The sequence below is a fragment of the Microcaecilia unicolor genome, chromosome 4, assembly GCF_901765095.1.
Source record: "Microcaecilia unicolor chromosome 4, aMicUni1.1, whole genome shotgun sequence".
Taxonomy (NCBI): domain Eukaryota; kingdom Metazoa; phylum Chordata; class Amphibia; order Gymnophiona; family Siphonopidae; genus Microcaecilia; species Microcaecilia unicolor.
Window position 1 is genome coordinate 88,925,956 of NC_044034.1, and position 12,448 is coordinate 88,938,403.

Genomic DNA, 12,448 nt, shown 5'->3' on the forward strand with positions numbered 1-12,448 from the left:
CACTTGCAATTTTTAAACGTATATTTGCACACAGCAGTAGTCTTTAACAATAAGACACACTAACTGGGTGACAAGATCATTAGGATATGATATCCAGTTTCCTGTGTTTTATCCCATTGTTCATCGCATATCGAAGCCTACAACCTGAAACAGTATAATAATATTGTATACTTTTTGTGCATACAATCTTTCTCATTCTTTTTCTCTCTTTATGCTCTCAAATCAATCTTTTAATTTGTGACAAGTCTGAAAGGTCAAGCTTAAAGTTCTGATGTTACAAAGAGGGCTTAGGTAGCAGGGACAGGTACAAAGGTTATATGCAGGCAGACTTTCTTGCGGGCAAAATGTTAAAAACCTTGTCTGGGTGTCATATCCTGTAATATATATCAATTGACACTAGGTGGCGCTGTAAGAGTGATACAGATTGTCTCTCTTTTCAGTTTGCAATAAGTACTCCTTAGGAAATATATTAAAAGATTGTATTTTATCAAATTGATAATACAGCTGAAAAACCTTATTAATATGTAATCAGTTGTACATTTCTGAAGTAATTTCATCAGTATGCAGTTCATAATGATTCAGCTGTTTGGAAAGGATAACCAGGGGCACATCTAGAGCAGGGTAGGATGGGACTCTGCAGGGCAAGTTAAAATCCTTGGTTGATCAAGGCACACCTATTTATTTATTTATTTATTAGGATGTATTTACTGCCTTTTTGAAGGAACTCACTCAAGGCGGTGTACAGCAAGTACAACTGAAACATAAGCTATAGACAATTACAGCAGTAAAAATATTCAAACAACAATACAAAGTATGGCAGAGTAATCTACATTACAATGTCAACATAATACACAATAAATTGTTTTAATAGACAGTATAGGGTGTAAGCAAAGATGGAACATTAAGGGCCCTATTTACTAAGCTGTGTTATAGGCATGTTAGCATCTTTAACATGCATTAAACATGCACACGCATTAACCGTGTACATGCCTACAATATCCCTATACACACCTACACAGTTAACGTGCGTGCTAATTGTAGGCACTTTTAAAACGCTAACGCGCGATAGTAATAAGGGCATTAAGATAGATAAGATAGAGTAACAGGAGTAAGAAAATAAGATACTATTTTAAAGAAAGTTTCAAATTAGGTCAGAAAGGTGCTTGAATATTATCTTAGTTAGGGTAGGAGTGGATAAACATATCCTGCTATAGTATCTGCAGCCAGAGTCATTCCTTGTGTGTGTGTGTGACTAGCAAATTAGTTACTTCTTCTATTAAAGACCTGGTTGAAGAGCCAAGCTTTCACCTGCTTCCTGAAGCAGAGATAGTTTTGTGTTAAGTGAAGCCTTTCAGGGAGTGCATTCCAGAGTGTGGGGGCTACTCCGGAGAAGGCTCAATGCGGGTATCACATCATGTGATGTCTTTTGGAGAGGGTGTGGTTAGGGATACTCCTTGGGAGGACCTTAGTGACCTTGGAGGTATGTAGAGGGAGATCCTGTTCTTCAAGTATTTTGTGCCATTTCCTTTAAGGGCCTTGAAGGTTAAGGAGTGGCCTAGTGGTTAGAGCACCGGTCTTGCAATCCAGAGGTGGCCGTTCAAATCCCGCTGCTGACTTAACCCTCCATGGCCTCAGGTACAAACTTAGATTGTGAGCCCTCCTGGGACAGAGAAATATCCAGTGTACCTGAATGTAACTCACCTTGAGCTACTACTGAAAAAGGTGTGAGGAAATCTAAATAAATAAATAAACATAGAGTTTTAAATTTGGCCCTGTACCTATGTCAACAGTAAAAAAGAGAGTGGAAGCACTTTGAACATGGTCGTTCGTAGTTTTCAACGCTTTTGGTAATGCGTTCCACAGTTGTGTGCTTATGTAGGAAAAACTGGACGCATAAGTTGATTTGTATTTGAGTCCTTTGCAGCTTGGGTAGTGCAGATTTAGGTACGTTCATGTTGATTCGGATGTGTTTCTAGTTGGTAGGTCGATCAAGTCTGTCATGTATTCCGAAGCTTTACCATAGATAATTTTGTGAACCAGAGTGCAGATTTTGAAAGCAATGCATTCTTTGATTGGGAGCCAGTGTAGTTTTTCGCGAAGGGGTTTTGCACTTTCAAATCACGTTTTTCCGAAGATAAGCCTAGCTGCTGTGTTTTGAGCAGTCTGAAGTTTGTTCTTTGCATCCCGCATAAATTCCATTGCAGTAGTCTACATGGCTTAGTACCATTGATTGTATCAGGTTGCGAAATGTTCCCATCAGGAAAAATTGTTTCATTCATTTGAGATTCCACATTGAGTGGAACATTTTCTTTGTTCTGGATGTCACTTGGCTCTCTAGTGTTGAGTTGCGGTCCATTGTAATGCCGAGGATTTTCAGGCGTCTGAGATAGGGAGTGTGTAATCTGGGGTGTTGATAATTGTGGGGTTATCCGCACTGTATAGGAATGAGAGGATGAGACAGTGTGTTTTTTCTTTGTTTAGTTGTAGTTGAAATGCATTTGCCCAAGAGTCCATGATGTTCAAGCTGATCTTGATTTCATTGGTGATTTCTGTCAGTTTAGATTTGTAAGGAATGAATATTGTGACATCATCTGCATAGATGAAAGGGTTAAGGCTTTGGTTGGATAAGGACTTGGCTAGTGGGGTCATCATTAGGTTGAAGAGGATTGGTGATAGCGGTGATCCTTGTGGTACTCCGCAGTCTGCTTTCCACGGTGATGATATGTTTGAGTTAGATTTTACTTGATATGTTCTTGTGGTTAGGAAACCCTTGATCCAGCTAAGTATGTTTCCACCAATCCCAAACTTATCTAGTAATCTTATTAATATATTATGGTTTACCATGTCGAATGCACTAGACATGTCGAATTAGAGGAGGAGGATGTTTTTGCCTATTGCTATTTCCTGCTTGAATTTGGCTAGGAGAGTGAGTAGTACTGTTTCTGTGCTGTGGAGGGGGCGAAAACCTGACTGTGATTCGTGTAATATTGAGAATTTGTTTATATAATCTGTAGGTTGTTTGACTACCATGCTTTCCATCAGTTTGACTGACAACGGAATGGATGCTACTGGACAGTAGTTGGCAATATCCTACTCACTCCAATACCAAAAGACACCAAGAAAAACACAAATGAAATCACTAACTACTGTCCAGTAGCATCCATTCCGTTGTCAGTCAAACTGATGGAAAGCATGGTAGTGGCAATATCCTACTCACTCCAATACCAAAAGACACCAAGAAAAACACAAATGAAATCACTAACTACTGTCCAGTAGCATCCATTCCGTTGTCAGTCAAACTGATGGAAAGCATGGTAGTGGCAATATCCTACTCACTCCAATACCAAAAGACACCAAGAAAAACACAAATTAAATCACTATTTTCCTTAGGGAAGAGACCTTGCTGAAGCATGTCGTTTAGGTGGGATGTGAGGTCTGCTTTGAAACAGTCAGGGGCGGATTTCATTAGGTAGTTGGGACAGGTATCTAGTTTACAGTGAGTGTTGGAGAACCTGATGATCACCTGTGCAACTGCATCGATGGTAAGGAGGGCGAATTTTAACCAGGTTTGGTCAGCCGGGTATTCTTCAGTGGTTGGGTCCAACTCATTAAGGAAGATTTCGATGTCAGTGTTGTCCTGAGGTAGCGTGTTTTTTTTTGTTACATTTGTACCCCGCGCTTTCCCACTCATGGCAGGCTCAATGCGGCTTACATATACAGGTACTTATTTGTACCTGGGGCAATGGAGGGTTAAGTGACTTGCCCAGAGTCACAAGGAGCTGCCTGTGCCTGAAGTGGGAATTGAACTCAGTTCCCCAGGACCAGAGTCCACCACCCTAGCCACTAGGCCACTCCTCCACTCCGTTGGTTTGCAATTTTTTCATTAAAATACTTAGCAAGTTTGTCTGCAGATGGGATGTCTGTATTCGATGTAGTGACCAAGTTGGTGTCTGGGAGTTTGTTCACGAGTTGGTATAATTTCTTTGTGTCTTTGTAATCTGTCCCTATTTTAGTTTTATAGTATGATCTTTTGGTCTGTCTTATTGCGTATTTGTATTTTCTTTGTGATTGTTTCCACGTGTTGAGTGTGTGTTCGTCTTTTGTTTTTCTCCATGCTCGTTCGAGTTTCCTGGATTGTGTTTTTAGCTTTTTCAGTTAATCATTGAACCATGGTATCGAGTTATGCTTACATGAAGTTCTTGTTCGTAAGGGTGCTATTTTATCTAGTATGCATTTGCATCTTTTATCCCATTCCACGAGGTAATATATGGAGTCTGTTTGTTCTGTCTATTCATTGTTGTATATCTGTTACCAGAATGTTTTCGTGTCTACTTGACCTCTTGTGTTGTAGGATGTGTGTTCTTGTATTTGGTGTAATCCCTTCTTCCGTCAGTGTAGGGATAAATTTAATTTGTAGTGATCAGTCAAGGGTGTTTCTGTCCATTTAATATCTGTTATTATTAGGTTCTGTTGAAAGTTTGTGTGAGATAAGATCAAGTATACTGTTTCACGGTAGTTCTATTGTTAGGTTTCAATTTACTGTTTTCAAGTTTATCTCATTTATTGTATTTATGTTTATTCTTGGTTATTTTACTATTGTTATGCTGTTAATTAAATTGTAAGTTTTATGTTAAACTGTACCTACTGTATACCACCTTGGGTGACTCTTCATAGAGGAGGTTAATAAATCCCAATAAATAAATAAAAGAAGCAGATGAAAAGGTTAGTGGGTTGATATTTAAAAGAGTTTAACCGGGCAGGAGAGGCTCCTACCCAGTTAAACTCTGATAAGCTGACCATGCCCGGATTTTTGGCAGCTCTTAACTAGATAGTACTACTGAATATCCCCTCTGGCCACCGAAGCACTAACCGGCTAGGGGGCAAAGCCAGCACTTAACTTGTTAGTGGTGATATTCAGTCCACTAATCAGTTAAAGTGAGTAGATAAAGTTAAGACAGCTGAAAGCCTGTCCTAACTTTCTACGCTGGGCTACCTACCCAGGCACTGGTCTCAATATTGGCCTGCCATGAGTGGGAAAGCGCGGGGTACAAATATAACAAAAAAAATGTTTTGAAAAGAAACTTGCTGAAATTATAAACTGAAGCCATTTCACATTAATGTGATAGAAATACTAAAGCTGTCATGGAGCTACAGCGTAAAATCAAAGCAGTCATGACTCTGCAAATAGACCTTGAGGACTTGTCTTAAACAATAGATCTAGACGAAACAACCTTCATATTCTAGGGATCAGATAGGGAGCCAAAGGTTCCAATTGAATCCCATTTCTGGAACCCGGTAATCCATCCTTGCTTTACATTAAATTTGGCAAACCTTTTGAGATAGAATGTGCACATTGTACCCCATCTTCAAGAACCAACATCCAAAAATGTCTTTGACCCTTCGTAATCAAAGCCCTCAGATATTCACAAGATTGAACTATCATAGAGAAAGCCAAGATTAAAATTAGCATTCTGAGTAACGTACAGACAGTTCCTTGCATGGAGCACCTACCTTTAACGTACAAAATTTTATGGCAGGTTGTTATGGGCACTTGGGCAGCAGTCTGCTTGAACTTTATAGTAGTGCAAGCAGACTGCCTCCCATAAGGTCGACACTCATGCATGGACCCCCCCCCCCTGAACCTTTTGGCATCCTTGGAGGTCCAGTGGACCACCTCCTGACTCCCTCGATGCACCTGCATCTCCTGATGCGCTGCTAAAACTCCCTGGTGGTTCCAGTGGATCCCAATCCCCCCAAACCCCCTCCTGATCCTTCTGGTGCCCCTGCACATCCTGACCCCCCCCCCCCCCACTGAAAAATCCCTGGTGTTTCCAATTGATCTTGACCCCCTCGAACCCCCTCCTGATCCTCCTGACTGCCCCACTGAAAAATCCCCAGTGGTCCCAGTGGACCCCAACCCCCTTGCACCCCCAAATCCCCTCCCATCCCCTGAAGCAAGAAAGGCCCTGGTGGTCAAGTGATCCTGCCCCCCTCCCAAAAGCAACAACAGCCATGGTAGTCCAGTGACCTCCTAACCTCTTCCTGACCCCACCGTACCTGAAAATAGATAGAGGCAGGAGGGCAGAAGCAACACCTCCACTTTCCTGCCTCAGGGCCAGGCCTGCACAAAATGGTGGTGCCCAGCCCTGCCCGGTGCATCCTGGGATGCACTAGACGGGGCTAATCACCATATAAGGAGAAAAGGGAGTTTTTCTCATTTTATGGTGTTTAGCCCTGCCCAGTGCATAAGGCACCAGACAGCTGAGCACATCATTTTGGAAGAGGTGGTACCAAAGCAAGAGGGAGGAGGTGTTGCTCCTGCCCGCCTGTGCCACTTTTTTAAAGATACCAGGGGGATGGAGGGGTTCGGTCCTGTAGGCCACCAGGGAATTTGTCAGGGGAATTGAGAGGTGCAGGGGGAATCAGGAGGTGTTGGGGGCTCTGGGGTCCACTGGACCACCAGGGAATCTTGTCAGAGTGTGAGGGTGTGGTTTGGAAGGTGCAGGGGGTTCTGAATCTGGAGGCATCAGGAGATTCGATGGGGTCTAGGCTTCATAAGACCACCAGGGAATTTTGTTGGGGGTGTAGGTGGGTCAGGAGATGCAGGAGGGTCTGGGAGGCATCAGGGGGCTCTAGGGTCCACAGGACCACCAGGGAATTTTGTGGGGGTGGGAGGGTCGGGGTCCGGTGCATTTGACAGCTCGGACTCACAAATAGCGAGCAATGTACAAAGGGGGATCTGTGCAGCTCAATTGCATGCAATCCCCTTTGTGCATCGCTCACTGTTTGCGAGTCGATAAATTTTACTGAGGCAGCTGCATTTTACAGCTGCCTTTGTGCATCGGTGCATGGGTGTATTTCCACCTTCATTTGGACTTGCTTTAATGATGTTCTGCTTTGAACAAAGTTGTTAGATAGTTCCTGCTGGTTCTTTCCACTCCTGTGTTGCTTATTCGTCCCATAAGTAAAACCATCACTGGCTATTACATGAATGCAAGTATCATTTGAGAGGTTCAACATTTCATCCATGTCTCTTAATAAGGTGAAGGGGACTATTTTGGGAGATCTTCTCAACATGGGGGACCCTGATATGATGTGACCATTGTATCCTTCTCCCCATTAAACTGTCCCAGTATATTTTATTTCATGCCAATGGAGAAAACACATCACCATTAGAATTCTAAATTGCTGGTGGTTTTAATGTCCAGCACTAATTAGCAAATCGTAATTCGCTGCGTCAAATATGTGATGTTAATCCCCATCTGTACCCACTACACTTGTCTTTATAATCTCTCTACACCCATTTCATGCTCTAAAGAATTCTCAACTTGTGCTTATTAATTAGTTTCCTTGATTCTTTTACTTTTTATAGTTCCAATTGGCCTTCTGACTATTTGAGAGATGTCTGAAAACAAGTCTCACTCTCAATCAGGGGCGGACTGAGAGTACTCTGGGCCCCCGGACACTGAGACTACTCTGGGTGCCCACCGCCCCCCCACCATGCTGCTGCTGCCCCATGCCATGAAACTGCTGCACCATGCTGCTGCTACCAGTGCCCCCACCCCTGCTGTGCTGCCTCCCTTCTCCCGGGTTGCCGCTGTCCCCCCTACCTTGAAGGGCCCTAGTGGTCTAGATGCTGTGGCTTCTTCATGGGCAGGAAATAAATCTCTTTCATGCCCACCCGCTGCCTCTACTCTGCCTGGCGTGGCGCCCTGTTTACAGAATGGCTGCCAAGACTTCCCACGGTAGTTTCGCCTCTCTCAAGACTACCATGGGAGTCTCGGCAGCCATTTTGTAAATACAGCAGTGCAACCAGGGAGAATAGCGGCAGCAGCCACTAGACCACCAGGGCTGTTATGTGCGGTGGCGGGCAACCGGGCATAGTCTCTGGGCCCCCTAAAGCTTCTGGGCTTTCGGGCACTGCCCGGTTGCCCGAATGGTCAGTCCGGCCCTGCTGTCAATTTTCTCTGTGGTAGAGGAAGTTGGTTCGGCTGCATGGATGACCAGAGAACACATTGGAACACCAGATAAATATAACAGAAGGCCTCAGCCCTGTGTTCTGAATTTCGGTCTCAAGCTAAAGCATTATGCTCTTTTCACTTTTCCTCAGATTAGTTTTAAATGCAAATCCATGTATGATTTAAATCCATTTCTTCTGAGGGAAAGTGAATTGTGATCTGTTCTGCCACAAAGGAAAAATGTTGAAAAGAATTTAGTGATTTATACATATGGGTGCGCACCATGCACACAGTGTTTGCTCCTAAACAACAACAGAATTGTTACAAGATTTCATTTAAGATCCTCCATGTCTCCAAAGGCCAAAATTATTTCCTGAATAAAATCAGATAGAACATAGATGAATTCCAAGAATCATTTTGCAAGCGTTACGTAACATGACAAAAATAAATTTCATTTGAGACCCTAATGAGGACCATCTGGAGATCAGAAAACAGCACTCAGCTCTTCTAATCAGAGACCTGATTTCTACAGGATTCTGTCTCTTGCCTAATCTGATGGACATCTTCGAATAATAAGAGTGAAGGTGAAGCAATCTAGGTGTATTCAAGGTACGTTTCAACTTTACAATACTTTTTGGCAATTGATTATTCATTGGGGATTGTTTCTTTCCTGTTTTATAACTGCGTGAGTCTGTTCATACTAAAACACTGGAAGCCAGACGCTTCCTCTGGTAAATATGGTCCCGTTGGTCTCTCACACCTTTGAACCTTCTCCCTTTAAGCCTTAAGTTGACTGGCGCTCCCTAGTGGTTTTTAGAAATTGGCCCACTTCCATGATTACGTAAAACTGAAATGCTAGCTAGTTTTGATAGTGGCAAATACCAACCTACTGAAAGCCTAGAACAGTGCTGATGTCTGATTAATTATTCCAGCTGAGGCAGGGAAACAGAATAGCTGTGGTGCTACAAAGACTCTATGTTGCAGCATAATATTTATATCAACAACTAGTATTTTTAGATCAAACACTGGATTAAGTTATTTTGATTATACAAATACATGTAAATATTTTCACGTGTAATATTATTTGTGCATATTGTACAAAAAGAGATAGGTAGCTACTATCTTCCCTGTGTTAGTGGATAAATATAAATTCTTCCTACATCATCAACCCAGTTACATAGTAACACATGGAAAGGCAGTAGAGAAAAGGTCAGTTGAAACCTTCAGGCAGCCCACTTCATCTGTTCACAGTGTTAAGGAAACATCCCAGCTGCTAATCACAGACCCCTGGATTCTGTACAGGACACCCAAGGTTGGGCATGCAGTTTTGGACGTGGATCACAAATCCACATGCAAGCTAATTGACCTAATTGGTGGTAACAATCAGTACCTGGCATTAATTTAGTGTCCAATGTTGCCATCAATCTGTTCCCATATGGCTTATTACGGGAGCATTGGACACAAAAGGGTTAAAAACCACTTTAAATGGCAATTGTTAGGAGTTAGGTGCAGATCTGCCCTGTGTGCTATTCTATATCATGTGTACCGATTTTTCATAGCACACAACTGCAAAGAGGGCGTGGCCATGGGAGGGGCATGGGCGGATCAGGGGCGTTCCCAGAATTTAAGCACGGGGTTATAGAATACCTACATTTCTGTGCCTACCTGCCATTAGGTAAGGTAACACTGAGCATGGGTGGAACAAGCACAAGATGGCAAACACCGATGCAATGTGGAGAAACTTTTTTTGCACTTTAGGTATGTGACATATTATTTGAAATGTTTGCTGACCACTAATAGTATACAATGCAGGCTGATTGAATGTTTTATTCTCTAGTTGAATTTTGGACCACAACCTGAGGCAGCAAATTGCGAAACATGCCGCATATAGGTGAAGGCATCCGTGTCCTGCATTTTATGTAATCTTGTAAGGAAGATATGCAAGTGATACAAATTGAAGCTGTAAGGCGTTTTAAGGAGGGCTTTTTTTGAGGGGGTACTTGGGGGTACTGAGTACCGGCACCTTTTCCACTGTCTGCTAAAATTGACCCTTGCACTACCAGTTTTAATGAAAGAGCTCAGGCTCAACACACCAATTCTGCCTTGTCATAGATTCTGTGACTGGTTACAGCTGGCTATTGTGGGGTGGGTCCCTCAGTGATCACCCCACCCCTAAAGGGTGGCCTAGTATTTGAGTACCGGCACCTTTTTTGCTAGAAAAAACGCACTGGTTTTAAGGAATTGTTATACAAGAAGAAAAATATTTTCTATGAATTAAATTTCAAGATGGTTGGAATACAAAAAGAAGTTTGGATTCAAGTGATGTTATAATCAGACTTAAATATTAACAGCTGGGTTGAAGATTTTTCATACATTAGAGAAGTGCCAGCATTTACACTAGCCTTTGACACACTGTTCCCTCTAAGCTGAGCGGGAGGCCTCCACCTACAGTTCTGCCAGTGGGAGGTGCTGTTTCACTACCATATTTTCAATAGTGAGGGACAGACAAACTCTGCAGGACTCCAGGGTCCCTAGTAATTGAAAGCACAATATTGAAGCACCACAACCCACTGGCAGCACTGCAGTTGGCGGACTCCCACTCAGCTTAGAGGGAACAGTGCTTTGACAGGTATAAGATCTCATACCCAAATTTAGGCATGATATGCACAGTAAGCTAATATTGTAAAGGTTGTTGCATGCAAGCATTGGAGCCGACTCTGTGGGTGCTGTGGGTGCTTGAGCACCCCCAATATTGAGAAAATTCCTTGTATGTGTTCAGGGATGGGTTATTTCCATTGGGCTTAGCACCCCCAATAATTTTGAAAAGTTGGCTCCTATGCATACAAGACACCCTTTATGGAATTTGTACTTAATACAGATCATCCCAGTGCCTAACTGTGGCGAAACAGGGGGGGGGGGTTCACACCTGTGAACTGTATGAATCTTTTCATGCAGTGTATTTCTCTTGTATGGCCAGCAGGTGGTGTTTGTTTTCTGTTTTAAAGCGGCTGTTTTCAGTTTAAGCCCTGTGGGAAGGCAACCTGCAGTGCCATTGGACAGATAACTTTCAAAGTTGGTGCTCTGGGCTCTGATTGACCCTGGAGTTCAAATCCAGCCAGGAGATACTAGATTTTCCCCAGTCGCAGAGAGGGAGTGCAGAGGGTAAGCATCTCTACCCTGAGACCTTGTTCAGACCTGTGAGCAGTTATTTTCCTGAAACTCCCCAGGTGCTACCCAGGTAGTGACAGAGTGTTTAGATAGCTTTAATATTGATCCTTATTCAGTTACCTGTTACTGCTTGCTGATTTCACCCACTGTTTCCTTGTTCACTGTTCCACTTTAATAATAAACCTGTTAGTTTATTAGCTCTGTTGTCCTGGTTTGACTAAGAATTCTGGTGGTTTGTGGTTCAGGTCTGTGGGTGTTTTCTAGGAACTGTGGGACCCCTGAGAGTGCGGCCCCTGTGTTCTAGAAATCACCGGGGAATAACTTGAAGTGAGAGACTCACCTAGAGGCAAGCGGGACCCAGTCAGCGGAAAGAGGGTGTCGGTATAGAGCATGTACACAGGTGCAGGCGGGCCTGAGCAGTTCTGGGGACAGACCCTCTAAGTGGTCACAGGGTTAGCCCTAGGTGGGTGCTAGGTGTTCTGTGACACTATCTTTGAGCACAAGTTGTAGAATTCCCACTGAAAGATCTGGCCTTATCCAAGGCAGGCTTTTTTGTCTTCCTGTATATTCCACCATCTTGCAGAGTTGAGCAGACAAGACCCCATATCATGGGCGTTCCTAACACTTGGACATTTTATAGCCATAATGGAACAAATTGAAAATGTCTTGGGCTAAAACTTCAATGTTTTGATCTAGACCTGTTTTTAGAACGAATAAGGCACAAAAAGGTGCCCTGGATGACCTCCCTTCTTCCCTCAGTGGTCACTGACCCCCCTCCCACCCCCAGAGATGTGAATAAAAATGACAGCTTCAGATGTTAAAGGCAGTTCTGTTAGAGCATCAAGCAGGTCCCTGGAGTAGTGTAGTGGTCAGTGCAGTGCACTGTAGAGAAGGGGACCCAGGCCCATAACCCACTCTTACTGGTACACTTGTGGTGGAAACTGTGAACCCTCCAAAACTCACCAGAAACCTACTGTACCCACATATAGTTGACCCCTTAACCCATAAGGCTATTGTAGTGCTGTACAATTGGGTACAGTAGATTTTTGGTGGGTTTTGGAGAGCTCAGCAGACAAGAACGAAAGAAAGAAAAGAAAGATATTAGATTTTGACAAATCCAGTCATGCTTTTCTTCTAAAGTAAGGGGCCCTAAGAATATCTGCTGAGGAGGCCACAAACAATATGGTTGGAATATGAATGAATCTATCTGGTCAATTTTTAAAGTGATTTAACCAATCAGGAGAGCCTCTGGTTAAGTAAATGGCTAAATATAGGACAGCAAAAAGGCTGTCCTAACTTTAGCCACCAAGCTAACCGGGCAC

At 43.1% G+C, this 12,448-nt stretch overlaps 1 protein-coding gene across 1 annotated transcript in view; it reads left to right on the top strand.

Moving 5' to 3' along the window:
- LOC115468606 (fibrinogen-like protein 1) overlaps window positions 1-12,448 on the top strand; it is a 47,531-nt gene that overhangs the window by 6,201 nt on the left and 28,882 nt on the right. The window contains exon 2 of the mRNA XM_030200428.1: window positions 8,491-8,567. The gene's annotated coding sequence lies outside the window, so the exon portion shown is untranslated. The remainder of the gene's footprint in view (window positions 1-8,490; window positions 8,568-12,448) is intronic.